The sequence below is a fragment of the Papio anubis genome, chromosome 1, assembly GCF_008728515.1.
Source record: "Papio anubis isolate 15944 chromosome 1, Panubis1.0, whole genome shotgun sequence".
In the NCBI taxonomy this organism is placed as follows: domain Eukaryota; kingdom Metazoa; phylum Chordata; class Mammalia; order Primates; family Cercopithecidae; genus Papio; species Papio anubis.
Genome location: NC_044976.1, coordinates 92095050 through 92108281, shown reverse-complemented (window position 1 = coordinate 92108281; position 13232 = coordinate 92095050). Strand labels below are relative to the sequence as shown.

The window sequence follows — 13232 nt, the reverse complement described above, 5'->3', positions numbered from 1 at the left end:
TAGTTTCCAGGTGCCACTGTGTTCCCCAGTGCCCCTAGAGGAAGCTGCTTGCAGTATGCCTGGTCTAGTTACAGCCTCACAGGGGACCAGCACCTGTGTCAGCACCTGGAGCTGCCTGCCCCACTGCAGCCAGCATGCCTGGCTGTGTGCAGTGGCCAGACCCCGTGCTCGCTCACACATTCCTCACCACTCTGCCCCTGGCTCACCTTTGGTAGGTGTGGGATCCAGACCAATAGTGCAAGCCAAGTGCAGCCTGACAGGCCAAGTGGGCAAAACAAGCCCAGCAGACCTGAGGAAAACTTGGGTAAAGGTGCCACTGGCAGGTTTCCAGCAGGTGAAGCAACACCCCAAAGATCTCATGATAATAGGTTCATGTTTAACTTTTTAGGAAACTTGCAAACTGTTTCCTAAAGAGATTACATCGATTTAAAGTACCACTAGCAGAGTATGAGAGTCCTGGTTGCTTCACATGTTCACCAAAGACTAGTATTGCTAGTCTTTTTAACATTCTAGTGGATATATGATGGTATCTCATTGTGTTTTAATTTGCATTTTCATAACAAATAATGATGTTGAGCATCTTGTCATGTACTTATTTGCCATCCACATATATTTTTCATGAAGTATCTGTTTAAATATTTTGCCCAATTTTTTATTTTGAGATGGGGTTTCAGTTTCTTGCCCAGGCTGAGGTGCAGTGGCTATTCACAGGTGTGGTCATGGTGCACTACAGCCTCAAACTCCTGGGTGCAAACAATCATACTGCCTCAGCCTCCCAAGTAGCTTGTACAATAGGAATGGGCTACACTGTGCCCAGCTTTTTGGCATTTTGAAAATGGGATTATTTGTCTTTTTATTATTGAACTGTGTGAATTCTTTATATATTTTAGATACCAGTTCTTTTATTGGATAAAGTTTTGTGAATGTTTTTTCCCAGTCCATGACAATGTCTTCAGAAGAGCAAAAGATTTAAATTTTGTAAATTTTTCGGAAGTTTCCGAAACTGTTTTCAACAATCCCTACCTTCTGGCATTTGTGACCTTGTGTAATCCTCTCCCCTTGAATGTGAGTTAGACATAGTGTTTTATTTCTAATGAATAACTTGTGGCAAAGGTGATAGAATATCACCTCAGGATTACACTAGAAAAGACTGTGACTTGCTTCTTGCTTGTACCCTCTCCCTGACTCTTCTTTCATCCTTCCTTTGATGAAGCAAGAGGCTTTTTCGTGAGCTGCCCTATTGAGAAGCCCACAGGGCAAAGCAGAGTTGCCTCTGGCCAATAGCTAGCAAAGAAGTAAGGGCCTCTCAACAATCCTTGAGAACTAAATCTTGACTACAATATTCAAAAGTGGATCCTTAACTAGCTGAGACTTCAAATCAGAGCACAGCCCCAGTTGAAAGCTGACTGTAGCCTTGTGAGAGACCCTTGAAGCAGAGGTCTCAGCTCTAAGTCATGCTGGGATTCATGACTCACAAAGGTAATAATAAGTACTATTTTAAGTCACTAGAATTAAAGGTAATTTGTTGTCCCACAGTAGATAAATAATACAGTGGCTCTTTTTCTTTTACGCTTTTTGAATCCTGTTTAAGAAATCTTTGCCAAATCCAAGGTCATGAATATTTTCTCCTTGATTCTTCTAGAAATTTTACAGTAGTAACCCTCACAATTAAGTCTTTGAGCCATTTTGAGTTAATTTTTGTAGACAGTATGCATATAGTATGAGGTAAGTGTACATAATCTGTGTATAGTGTGAGATTCATGTTGTCACATACAGCAATTCAATTGCTTCAGTGTCATTTGTTTAAAAATTATCCTTTCACTATTGAATTGCATTGATCCTTTGTGAAAAATGAATTATATTTCTAATTCCAAACTCTCTATTCTGTTCTATGGCCTGTCTTTACACTACCATATCACATTGATTACTGTAGCCTTACCTTTAATTCCAGACTATCTACTCTGTTCTATTGTCTGTCTTTACACCAATACCATACCATCTTGATTACTGTAGCTTTATAGGTCTTGAAATCAAATAGTGTAAATAAATAGCTTTATTCTTTTTTAAAGTTGTTTTGGCTGTTTTAGATTCTTTTCATTTTCAAACGCATTGTAGAATCAGCTTGTCAATTTCTATTAAAAATTTGTGCTGGCCTTTTATTGGGATTGCATTGAATCTCCAGGGGGAGAACTAACATCTGACCAATACTGAGTCTTCTGATTCACGAACCTGCTATATCTGTCTGCTATATTTACTTGGGTCATCCCTAGCTTCTCTCAGCAATGTTTTGTCATTTTCAGTGTGCAGGTTTTCAACATGTTTCATTAAATTTATTCCTAAATATTTTAAATTTTCTAGGCTGGGTGCAGTGGCTCATGACTGTAATCCCAGCAATTAGGGAGGCCAAGGTGGGTGGATCACTTGAGGCCATGAGTTACGGACCAGCCTGGCCAACATGGTGAAACCCTGTCTTTACTAAAAATATAAAAATTAGCCAGGTGTGGTGGCGCATGCCTATAGGCCCAGCTACTCGGGAGGCTGAGGCATGAAAATCACTTGAACCCAGGAGGTAAAGTTGGCAGAGCCAAGATCATACCAATGCACTCTAGCCTGGGTGACAGAGCAAGACACTGTCTCAAAAAAATTTTTTTTCAATGTTATATAAATGGTATAGATTTTAGAATTTTAATACCTGACTGTGGTTAATATTTTTATATATTTTGTACATTATATATCATTCAATGATGATTCACTTCTTAGTTATATAGTTATATTATCTTTCTTGAGGGGTTCCTTAAGATTTTCTACCTAGATGATTTTGTCATTCCAAATAAAATTTTTCTTCTTCTTCTATAATCTATATACTGTTATTTCTTTTTATTTTCTTAATACAATGTTGAATAGAAGAGGTGAGCATGGAGGCCCATCCAGTGGCTCATGCCTATAAATCCCAACATTCTGGGAGACCAAGGCAAGAGGATTACTTGAGCCCAGGAGTTTGAGACAAGCCTAGGCAACATGATGAAACCCTGTCTCTACCAAAAATACAAAAAAATAAAAAAGTTAGCCAGGCCTGGTGGTGCACAGCTGTATTCCCAGCTACTTGGGAGGATGAGGTGGGAGAATTAATTGAGCCCAGGAGGTCAAGGATGCAGTGAGCCATAATAGTGCCACTGCACTCCAGTATGGGTGACAAAGCGAGAACCTGTCAACAATAACAACAACAACAAAAAAGAGGTGAGTATGGGCCGGGCGCGGTGGCTCAAGCCTGTAATCCCAGCACTTTGGGAGGCCGAGGCGGGTGGATCACGAGGTCAGGAGATCGAGACCATCCTGGCTAACACGGTGAAACCCCGTCTCTACTAAAAATACAAAAAACTAGCCAGGCGTGGTGGCGGGCGCCTGTAGTCCCAGCTACTCGGAGGCTGAGGCAGGAGAATGGCGTGAACCTGGGAGGCGGAGCTTGCAGTGAGCCGAGATCGCGCCACTGCACTCCAGCCTGGGTGACACAGCGCGAGACTCCGTCTCAAAAAAAAAAAAAAAAAAAAAAAAGAGGTGAGTATGGACATTTCTTTCTTTCTTTGGAATCTTAGACAGAAAGCATTCAGTTGTTGATGATAAACCACGAGGGTAGATGTAAATTTTTTACATATGAACTTTGTTAGGTAAAAGAAATTCCCTTCTATTCCTACACTGATGAAAGTTTTTATTAGGAATGAATGTAAGACTTTGTCAAATGTTTTTCTTTCATTTATTGAGAAGAATTTGTGTGTGTGTGTGTGTGTGTGTAGATGAAATTACATTGGTTAATTTTCAAATTTTTTTCACCACTCTTGCATTTGTGGGATAAACTAGTTTAGTCAGAATGTATTAACTATTGTATTCATTACTGGATTTACTTTGTTAACATTTTGTTGAGAAGTTTTATTTCAATGTTCATGAAGAACACTGGCATACAGTTTCATTATCTTCTGTGTTTTTGTTTGGTTTTGGTACCAGGTTAATGCTACTCTCATATAATGAATTAGGGGAAGTTTCTTCTTCTTCAATTTTCTGAAAGACTTTTTGTAGAATTGTTACTATTTTGCTTTTACATTTTGGTAGACTTGAACAGTGAAGCCATGTGGGCCTAGAGTTTTCTTAATGGGAAAATTTTTAATTAAAAATTTGATTTCTTTAATAAAAATAAAACTTTGCATATTATCTATTTCTTCTTGAGTAAGCTTTGGTAGCTTGTCTATTTCATTTAAGTTGTTGAATATATTAGTAAAAAGTTTATAATAGTCCCTTATTATCCTCTTAATGTTTATAGAACCTGTAGTTATGGCCCTCTTTCCTTCTCAATATTAGTGATGTGTATCTTCTTTTGTCTCCTATCAGTCAGGCTACAGATTTATCAATTTTATTGATTTTCTCAATATGTTTTTGGCTTTATTGATTTTTCTCTATTCTTTTTGGTTATTTGTTTTCCATTTCATTGATTTCTGCTCTCATATTTATTACTTTCTTTGGCTTCTTTGGATTTGAATTGTTCTTCTTTTTAGTTTCCTAAGGTCACTAATTTGAAACAATTTTTAAAAAATATATGCACTTAATGCTATGTATTTCCTCCTAAGCACTACTTTAGCATCATCTCACAAATTTTTCTTCTTACTCAATTCAAATAATTTCAACATTCTTTTGCTTGCCTCTTTGATACTTGAGTTATTTAGAAGTGTGTTATTTATATTTAATATCTACCTATTTGGGGATTTTTCAGATATCTTTCTGTTGTTGAGTTCCATTTAATTTTCTTGTGGTCATATTTTGTACATCTGAATTCTGTTCAACTTACTGAGACTTGGCTTTTGATCAGAATATGACTTATCTTGGTAAATGTTTTGTGGATATTAGAAAAGAACATGTATTTTGTTGCTGTTGGGTGAAGCATTTGATAAATTTCAATTAGGTCAAGTTGGTTTATGGTGTTTGAGTCTTCAATATCTTTACAGTTTTTCTGTTTATCTCTTCTATTAAATTCTAATCAGAAAGTTGTTGAAGTATCTTACTATAATTGTGAACTTATGTATTTTTCCTTGCAGTTCCATCAGTTTTATTTTGTGTATGTGAAGCTTAATTATCAGGTGCATAAACATTTAGAATTGCTAAGTTCTCTTGACCAATGGACTCCTTTGTTTTATCTCATTTTCTTATTCTTTCATTTTTTATTTTTTATTTTTGAGATGGGGGTCTCACTCTGTCACCCAGGCTAAAGTGTAGTGGCATAATCATGGCTCAAGGTAGCCTCAACTTTTCCCGGGCTCAAGTGATCTTCCACCTTAGCCTCCCGAGTAGCTGGGACTACAGGCACTCGCCACCACACCAAGCTAATTTTTTGACTTTTTTTTTCACTATGTTGCCCAGGCTGGTCTCAAACTCCTGGGCTCAAGTGGTCCTCTTGCTTCAGCATCTGGAGTAGCTAGGATTACAGGCACACGTCACTGTACCTGGATTTAGAATGATTCTTTTTAACACTGGCAATATTCTTTGCTCAGAAATCTACTTTGTCTGAAATTAATATTGTCATCCTAGTATTCTTTTGACTAGTGTTAGCATGGGATTTTTTTTTTGGCATCTTTTAATTTTTAGGTTATTTGTTACTTTGTTTTTCAAATGGGTTTCTTATATGCAGCATATAGTTGGGTCTTGCTTTTTTACCCAACTTGACAATCTCTGCCTTTAAATTGGGGTGTTTAAGATATTTACACTTAACATAATTAAGGATATGGTAGGGTTTAAGTCTACCATCTTACTTTTTGTTTTCTATTTGTCCTATTTGTTTTCTGTTCCCTCTTTTTCTTGTTAACTTCTCTTGGATTCAGTATTTTTTATTTTTCCATTTATCTCCAGTTGGCCTATTAGCTACAATTCTTTGTTTTGTATTTTAATGGTTACTTTAGGGTTTCTAATATACATTTTTTAAACTTTATTTTTAAAATGACTGTTTTCCTTTTTGAGACAGGGTACTGCTCTGTTACCCAGGCTGCAGTGCAGTGGTGCGATCTCGGCTTATGCAACCTTCATTTCCCAGGCTCAAGTGATCCTCCCACCTCAGCCTCTCAAATAGCTAAGACTACAGGTACGTACCACCACACTTGACTAATTTTTAAATTTTTTGCAGAGATGAGGTCTCACTGTTGCAGGATTTTTGGGGTGTTGCTTTTCTGGCTGGAAACCTCTGTGGCTAAGTTTTGCTTGGGGCTGCTGAGCTCATTCCACCCACTTGGCCTGGCAGGCTCCTCTCAGCTCATGCTACTGGCCTGGATCCTATGGCTGCCTAGGGCGAGCCAGGCATGGAGTGGTGAGAGATGTGTGAGTGAGCAAGCATGGGGTCTAGCCACTGTGCACAGTCAGGCACGCCAGCTGCTGCAGTGGGGCAGGAAGCTCCAAGTACTGGCATGGGTGCCAGTTCTCTGCAAGGCTGTGGCTGGACCAGGCACACCACAAGCAGCTTCCAAGGCTGCCACTGGAAAACACGGTGGCACCCAGAAGCTTACAGACTCTAGGAACTGCAGGACCCCAAAGAGGGAGTCACAACTCTGGCTCAGGGAGTTCTCAGGTCTGGGCTTCCCAAAGGGCCATAGCTCTTCTCTCTTTCTCTTCACCCGCAATGTGGCAAACAAGGGGCATGTTTCAGCCGTTTGTGCTACAGCTCTTTTAGCCCCACCATTTGACAGGTCCTGAGTTCCTGTCCTGCTACCAGGAAGAATGAAGTATGCAGACAAGTGGAGGGTGAGCAAGATGAGAAGGATTTTTATTGAGGGATAGAACAGCTCAGAAGAGACCCACAGTAGGTAGCTCCTTTACACAGCTAGGGTATCCCAATAAGTGTTTCACTCCTAGCAGAGAGGAGGCCCTGGATTGGGAGGCTCCTCTCTGCAGGTAGGTTGTCTTGTCATCGCTGCTGCTTTCAGCAGAGAGGAGGCCCTGGAGTGCGTTGTTCCTCTCTGCAGCTGGTTTCTATTTCTGCAGCTGGTTGTCCCGATGTATCTCTAGCTTTCAGGGGAGAGGAGGCCATGGAGTGGGTAGCTCCTCTCTACAGCTAGTTGTCCCGACTCTGCTGCTCTCAGCAGAGAGGATGCCCTGGAGTGGGTAGCGGGGAGCAGGTGTGTCAGCACTGCTCTGAGTGTGTGCACATCTGGCCACACTGTGACAGCACCTGGGCTCAGCCCTGACTTTGCAGCAAGATCAGAGTGAGCACCAATAGCAGGGAGAAGCCAGACAGCAGGAGCAGGCATTTCTGAGTCTGCAAGGGCAGTGGGGGGCCTTCCCAGGCCCCAAGAGTGTAAGGATGCCTGAGTCCAGAGCCATGACTTGGGCAGCTGCAGCGGTACCTGGGGAGCTCCTGCCCCACCAACTCGGAAGGGGAGGGGCTCCCACCTGTTCCTGGCTCCTGCCGGCTCCATGGAAGGTGCAGCCCAGCTGTGCCTCCCTGCTGCAGCTGGCGTGATGGGAGCAGCTGCTCCAGATAGGCTGCCACTGTTATCATCACTATATTGCCCGTCTGGTAAAACAGCTCTTTTTGAGATATAATTCACATACCATGCACTTCATTCACTTAAAATATATAATTTAATGGCTTTAGTATGACAGAATTTGGCAACTATCACCATGATCAATTTTAGAACATTCTCATTTTTCCCAAAAAGAGATCCCCTACACCTAAGCAACCTTCCCCTCCATTTCTCCATTCTCCTCAGCCATAGGCAACCATTAGATTTGCTTATTCTGGATATTTTGTATAAATGAAATCATGCAATATGTGGTCATTTGTGACTTTTTTTTTTTCAATTAGTATGATGTTTTCAAGGTTCAACCATGTTGTAAAATATATCAGTACTTTATTCCTTTTTATTCACAGATAATATTCCATTATATGGATATAACACATTTTATTTGTCTATTCATTATCATCAGTTGATGGATAGTTGGATTTTCACTTTTGGGCCATTATCAATAATGATGCTATCAGTATTAGATACATGTTTCTGTGTAGACATATGTTTGTATTTCTCTGTACACACCTGGACATGGAATTACTGCATCACATGGTAAGTCTGTATTAACCATTTTAGGAACTTCCAGACTGTTTGTCAAAGCAGCTGCATCATTTTACATTCCCACGACAGTGCATTAGGATTCTCATTTCTCCATATCTTCACTAATACTTGTTCTTAATTTTCTTTTTGATTATAGCCATCCTAGTGGGTGTGAAGTAGTATCTCATTGTCGTTTTAACTTGCATTTCCTTGATGTATAGTATAAATCTTTAATTTATTATAATCTGCCTTCAAGAATTACGGTACTTCATGTATGGTATAATAACCTTACAACAATATACATCTATTTTCCCTCCCCTGGCTTTGTGCTATTTTCATGCATTTTACTCCTTCACATGTTATAAGCATTACAATGCATTGTTACTAATTTTTTTTGATATGGGGTCTCTCTCTGTTGCCAGGTTGGAGTGCAGTGGTGCAATCACAGCTCACTTGTAGCCTCAACCTCCTGAGGGGCTCGAGCAATCCTCCCACATCAGCCTCCCAGGTAGCTGGGACCACAGGCACTTACCACCACGCTCAGCAAATTTTTAAATTATTTTGTAAAGATGGGGTCTTGTTATGGTGCCTAGGCTAGTCATAGACTCCTGAGCTCTAGTGATCTTCCCACCTTAGCCTCCCAAAATGCTGGGATTATAAGGGTGAGTCACCGTGACCAGCTCATTGTTATTAATCTTGCCTTAAATACCTAGCTATCTTTTTTAAAAGAATTTTATTGAGATATAATTAACAATACCAGGCATGGTGGCGCATGCCTGTAGTCCCAGCACTTTGGGAGCCCAAGGTGGGTGGATTGCTTGAGCTCAAGAGATCAAGATCAGCCTGGGCAACATGGTGAAACCCCGTCTCTACAGAAAATATAAAAAATTAGCTAGGCATGGTGATGCATGCCTGTAGTCCCAGCTACTTAGGAGACTGAGGTGCGAGAATCACCTGAGCCCAGGAAGTTGAGGCTGCAAGGCTTTACTGAGCCATTATCACACCACTGCACTCCAGCCTGAGTGATAAGGTGAGACTTTATCTCAAAAAAAAAAAAAAAGAGAGAGAGAATTAACAAGTTATACATTTCACTCATCTAAAGTGCACAATTCAACAATTTTTAGTGTATTCACAGACTTGTGCAACCATCATTTTAGAGCATTTCATCATCCCAAAAAGAAACCCCTTACCCATTAGTAGTCACTCTCCATTTTCCCCCAATCTGCCGAGCCCTAGGCAATCACTAATCTGTGTCTATAGATTTGCCTATTCTGGCCATTTAAGGTAAATGAATCCTTATCATATGTGGTCTTTTGTGACTGGCTGGCCAATTTTTTTTCTTAAGAGATAAAGGTCTTGCTTTGGTGCTCAGGCTGGTCTTGAATGCCTGAGCTCAAATGATCCTCCTGCCTCAGCCTCTGGAGTAGCTGGTACTACTAGAACATGTCACCACACATGGCTTCAATTATCTTGTAAAGAAATTTTTTAAATTAGCAGGAAGAGTATTTTATCTTTGCCCACATTTTTACCACTTCCATTCTGTCTTCATTCCTTTGTGTAGCACCAGGTTTTCATCTGGTATCACTTACCTTCTGCTTGGCAGGTTTCTTTCTCTCTCTTTCTTTCCTTTTCCTTTTCCTTTTCCTTTTCCTTTCCTTTCTTTCTTTCTTTCCTTCTTTCTTTCTCTTTCTTTCCTTTCTTCTTTCTTCTTTCTTCCTTCCTTCCTTTCATCTTTCTTTCTTTTTCTTTCTTTTTTCATTTCCTCCTTCTTTTCTCTTTCTTTCTTTCTTTTTCTTCTTTCCTTCCTTCATTTTCCTCCCTTCCTTCTTTCCTTCCTTCTCTCTCTCTCTCTCTCTTTCTTTCTTCTTTCTTCCTTCATCTAGTATCACTTTCCTTCTGCTTGGCAGATTTCTTTTGGTCTTTCTTTATTTCTCTCTCTCTCTCTCTCTCTCTCTCTCTCTCTCTTTCTCTCTGTCTTTCACGTTTTTAAGATGGAGTCTCACTCTGTCACCCAGGCTGGAGTGGAGTGGCACAATCTTGGCTCACTGTGGCCTCTGTGTCCCGGGTTCAAGTGATTCTTGTGCTTAAGCCTCCTGAGTAGCTGGAATTACAGGTGCCTGCCAACACACCCAGCTAATTTTTTGTATTTTTAGTAGAGATGGGGTTTCACCATGTTGGCCAAACTGGTCTTGAACACCTGGCCTCAAGTGATCCACCCACCTCGGCCTCCCAAAGTGTGGGATTACAAGTGTGAGCCACAGCACCCAGCCCTTTTAGCATTGTAGTGCAATTCTGGCATAAATTCTCTCTTCATATATATACGTGTGTGTGTGTGTGTGTGTGTGTGTGTATTTAATTTATAAATAATAGAAATTTATTCTCACAGTCCTGGAGGCTGAGAAGTTCAAGATCAAGGAGCTGGCAGGTTTGGTGTCCGATGAGAGCCCAGATCTCTGCTTCCAAAATAGTGTCTTGAATGCTGCATCCTTACATGGCGAAAACGATGGAGAGCAAAGTAAAATGGGCAGTTTTTTATATATCCAGCAAAGCCTTTATTTTGCCTTTTTTAAAAAGATATTTTCACTGGGTGTTGAATGTTAGTTTGATTGTTTTCAGTGTTTTGCCAACAATGTTCCACCATCTTTTGGTTTGCATTATTTTCAACAAGAAATATGCTGGATTTTTAAATCTTTGTTCTTCTCTATGTAGTATGTGCTTTTTTCTAGCTGCCTTTAAGATTTTCTCTTTATCACAATTTGATTATAATGTGCCTTGGTGTAGTTTTCTTCATGTTTCTTATGTGCAGGGTTCATTGAGCTTCTTGGTTCTGTGGGTTCATACTTTTCAGCATTTTCATTCATTACTTCATCAATTTTTTTGTTATCCTAGCCCTCCTTTTCAGGGATTTCAGTTATACACCCATTAGGCCACTTGAATTTGTCCCACAGTTCAACTTTTTTTCTTTCTGTGTATCATTTTGGGTAATTCCTGTTGCTACATATTATATTTTCTTCCACTGTCCAATCTGCTATTAATCCCACCCAGTGTACTTTAAAAAAATCTCAGACCCTGTATTTCTCATCTATAGAAGTTTGATTTAAATTTCTTTATATCTTCTGTTTTTCTTTAACATGCTTAAGCTTTCCTCTGCCTTGTTGAACACATACATTTTATAACATAGTTATAGTTATAATAACTTATACTGCCTACTAATTTGATGATATAAACATTGATAATAACAGATGATAATCTATGCCATTCTAGTGTCTATTTCTTTCAAGTAATTTTTCTCCTTGTTATAAGTCATATTTTTCTGTTTCCTTGTATCCCTAATAATTTTTCACTGGATGCTTGACATTGGAGTTTTATGCCATTTGATGCTACATAATTTATATTCCTTTTGATATTCTTGAGCATTGTTCAGTTAAGTTACTTGAAAATAGTTTGTCCTTCTAAGGCTTTCCCTCAAGCTTTGTTCGTGGGACAAGAGTAGCTTTTAGTTTAGAGCAATTTTGCCTCATTACTGAAGCAATACCCTGTGTGTATCCCATCTCATGTCCCATGTATTACCAGTTTTTTTTCACTCTGGCCAGTGGACTCCTGTGTGAGCTCCAGGGACTGTTCTTCCTGCTCATCTCTGGTGATTCTCTCAGCAGCCCTAAATGATTTCTTTCTACATACACTTTGGTGAGTACTCAGTTAAAGACTCAAGAAGGGCTGGGCGCAGTGGCTCATGCTTGTGATCTCTGCATTTTGGGAGACCGAGGTGGGAGGATTGCTTGAGACCAGGAGTCTGAGACCAGCATGGGCAATATAGGGAGAACTCCGTCTCTACCAAAAAAAAAAAAAAAAAAGACTCAAGGACAACTTGGCAAATATCCGAAGCTCTCTTTCTCTATTTAGTTCTCTCTTTTCCATGAAGCTCTCTCCTCACCGGTACTCTGCCAAGTGAAATCTAGCTACCTTGCCCTGTGTGAATTCTCAACTCTGTTTCCTCTATTCAAGGAGACCATCAAGATCTGTCTGAGTCCCCACTTCCTGTGGTATGGCCTGGAAACTCTCTTCTGTCAGTAATGGAAGCTACTGAGCTAAATGAGCCCCTCTTCATTTGTTCCCCATCATCCTGCCTGTTGTCCAATGTCTGAAATCCTTATGTGGTAGACAGAATAATGACATCCCCCCAACAACAAAATGTTTATGTCCCAATTCCCAGAACCTGTGAATATATTAAGTGGCAAAAGGGACTTTGCCTGTGTAATTAAATTAAGGATCTTGAGATGGGGAGGTTATCCTGGATTATTCAAGTAGGCTTAATGTATTGATAAGGGGTCCTAATAGGTGAAAAGGAGAAGAAGAGGAATTAGAGTGAGAGAAGGAGATGTGATGATGGAGCAGAGGTCAGAATAATGTGTGGCTGGCTTTGAAGATGGATGAAAGCCATAAATCAGTGAATACATAAGCCAATTTCCCAGCCTCTAGAAGCTAGAAAAAATAAGGAAACAAATACTCCCCTAGGTCTTCCAGGAGGAATGCAGCCCAGCTAGCACCTTGATTTTAGCCCAGTGAGATCCATTTTGGACTCTTCAGAACTGTAATATAATACATTTGTGTTGTTTTAAGGTACTAAATTTGTGGTAAATTGTTACAGCTGCAATAGAAAAGTAATATACCTCCTTTCTATATATTTTGTTCAGTTTTTGATTTAAGATGTGAGTGTGCTCCATTGCTCATCAAGGCAACTCAAACATAGACTCTGCAGTTTCTTTTTCCTTTTCTTTTTTGTTTTGAGACGGAGTCTCACTCTGTTACCCAGACCGGAGTGCAGTTGCACGATCTCAGCTCACTGCAACCTCCACCTCCTGGGTTCAAGAATTCTCCTGCCTCAGCCTCCTGAGTAGCTAGGATTATAGGTGCCCACCACTACGCCTCGTTAATTTTTTGTATTTTTAGTAGAGATGGGGTTTCACCATGTTGGCCAGGCTAGTCTTGAACTCCTGACCTCATGAATCAATCACCTTGGCCTCCCAAAGTGCTGGGATTACAGGTGTAAGCCATTGCACCTGGCCTCTTTTCTTTCTTTCTTTTTTTTTTTCCAAGACAAAGTCTTGCTCCGTTGTCCAGGCTGGAGTGTAGTTGTGCAGTCTCAGCTCACTG

At 40.1% G+C, this 13232-nt stretch overlaps 1 long non-coding RNA gene across 1 annotated transcript; it reads left to right on the top strand.

Annotated features, from left to right (window-relative positions):
* The first annotated feature begins 6078 nt into the window (after positions 1 to 6078).
* Positions 6079 to 12129, top strand: LOC116268947. Its single transcript, XR_004176236.1, has 3 exons — positions 6079 to 6118; positions 11672 to 11765; positions 12084 to 12129. It is a non-coding gene; the product is annotated as an uncharacterized LOC116268947 (long non-coding RNA).
* Positions 12130 to 13232: the final 1103 nt, after the last annotated feature.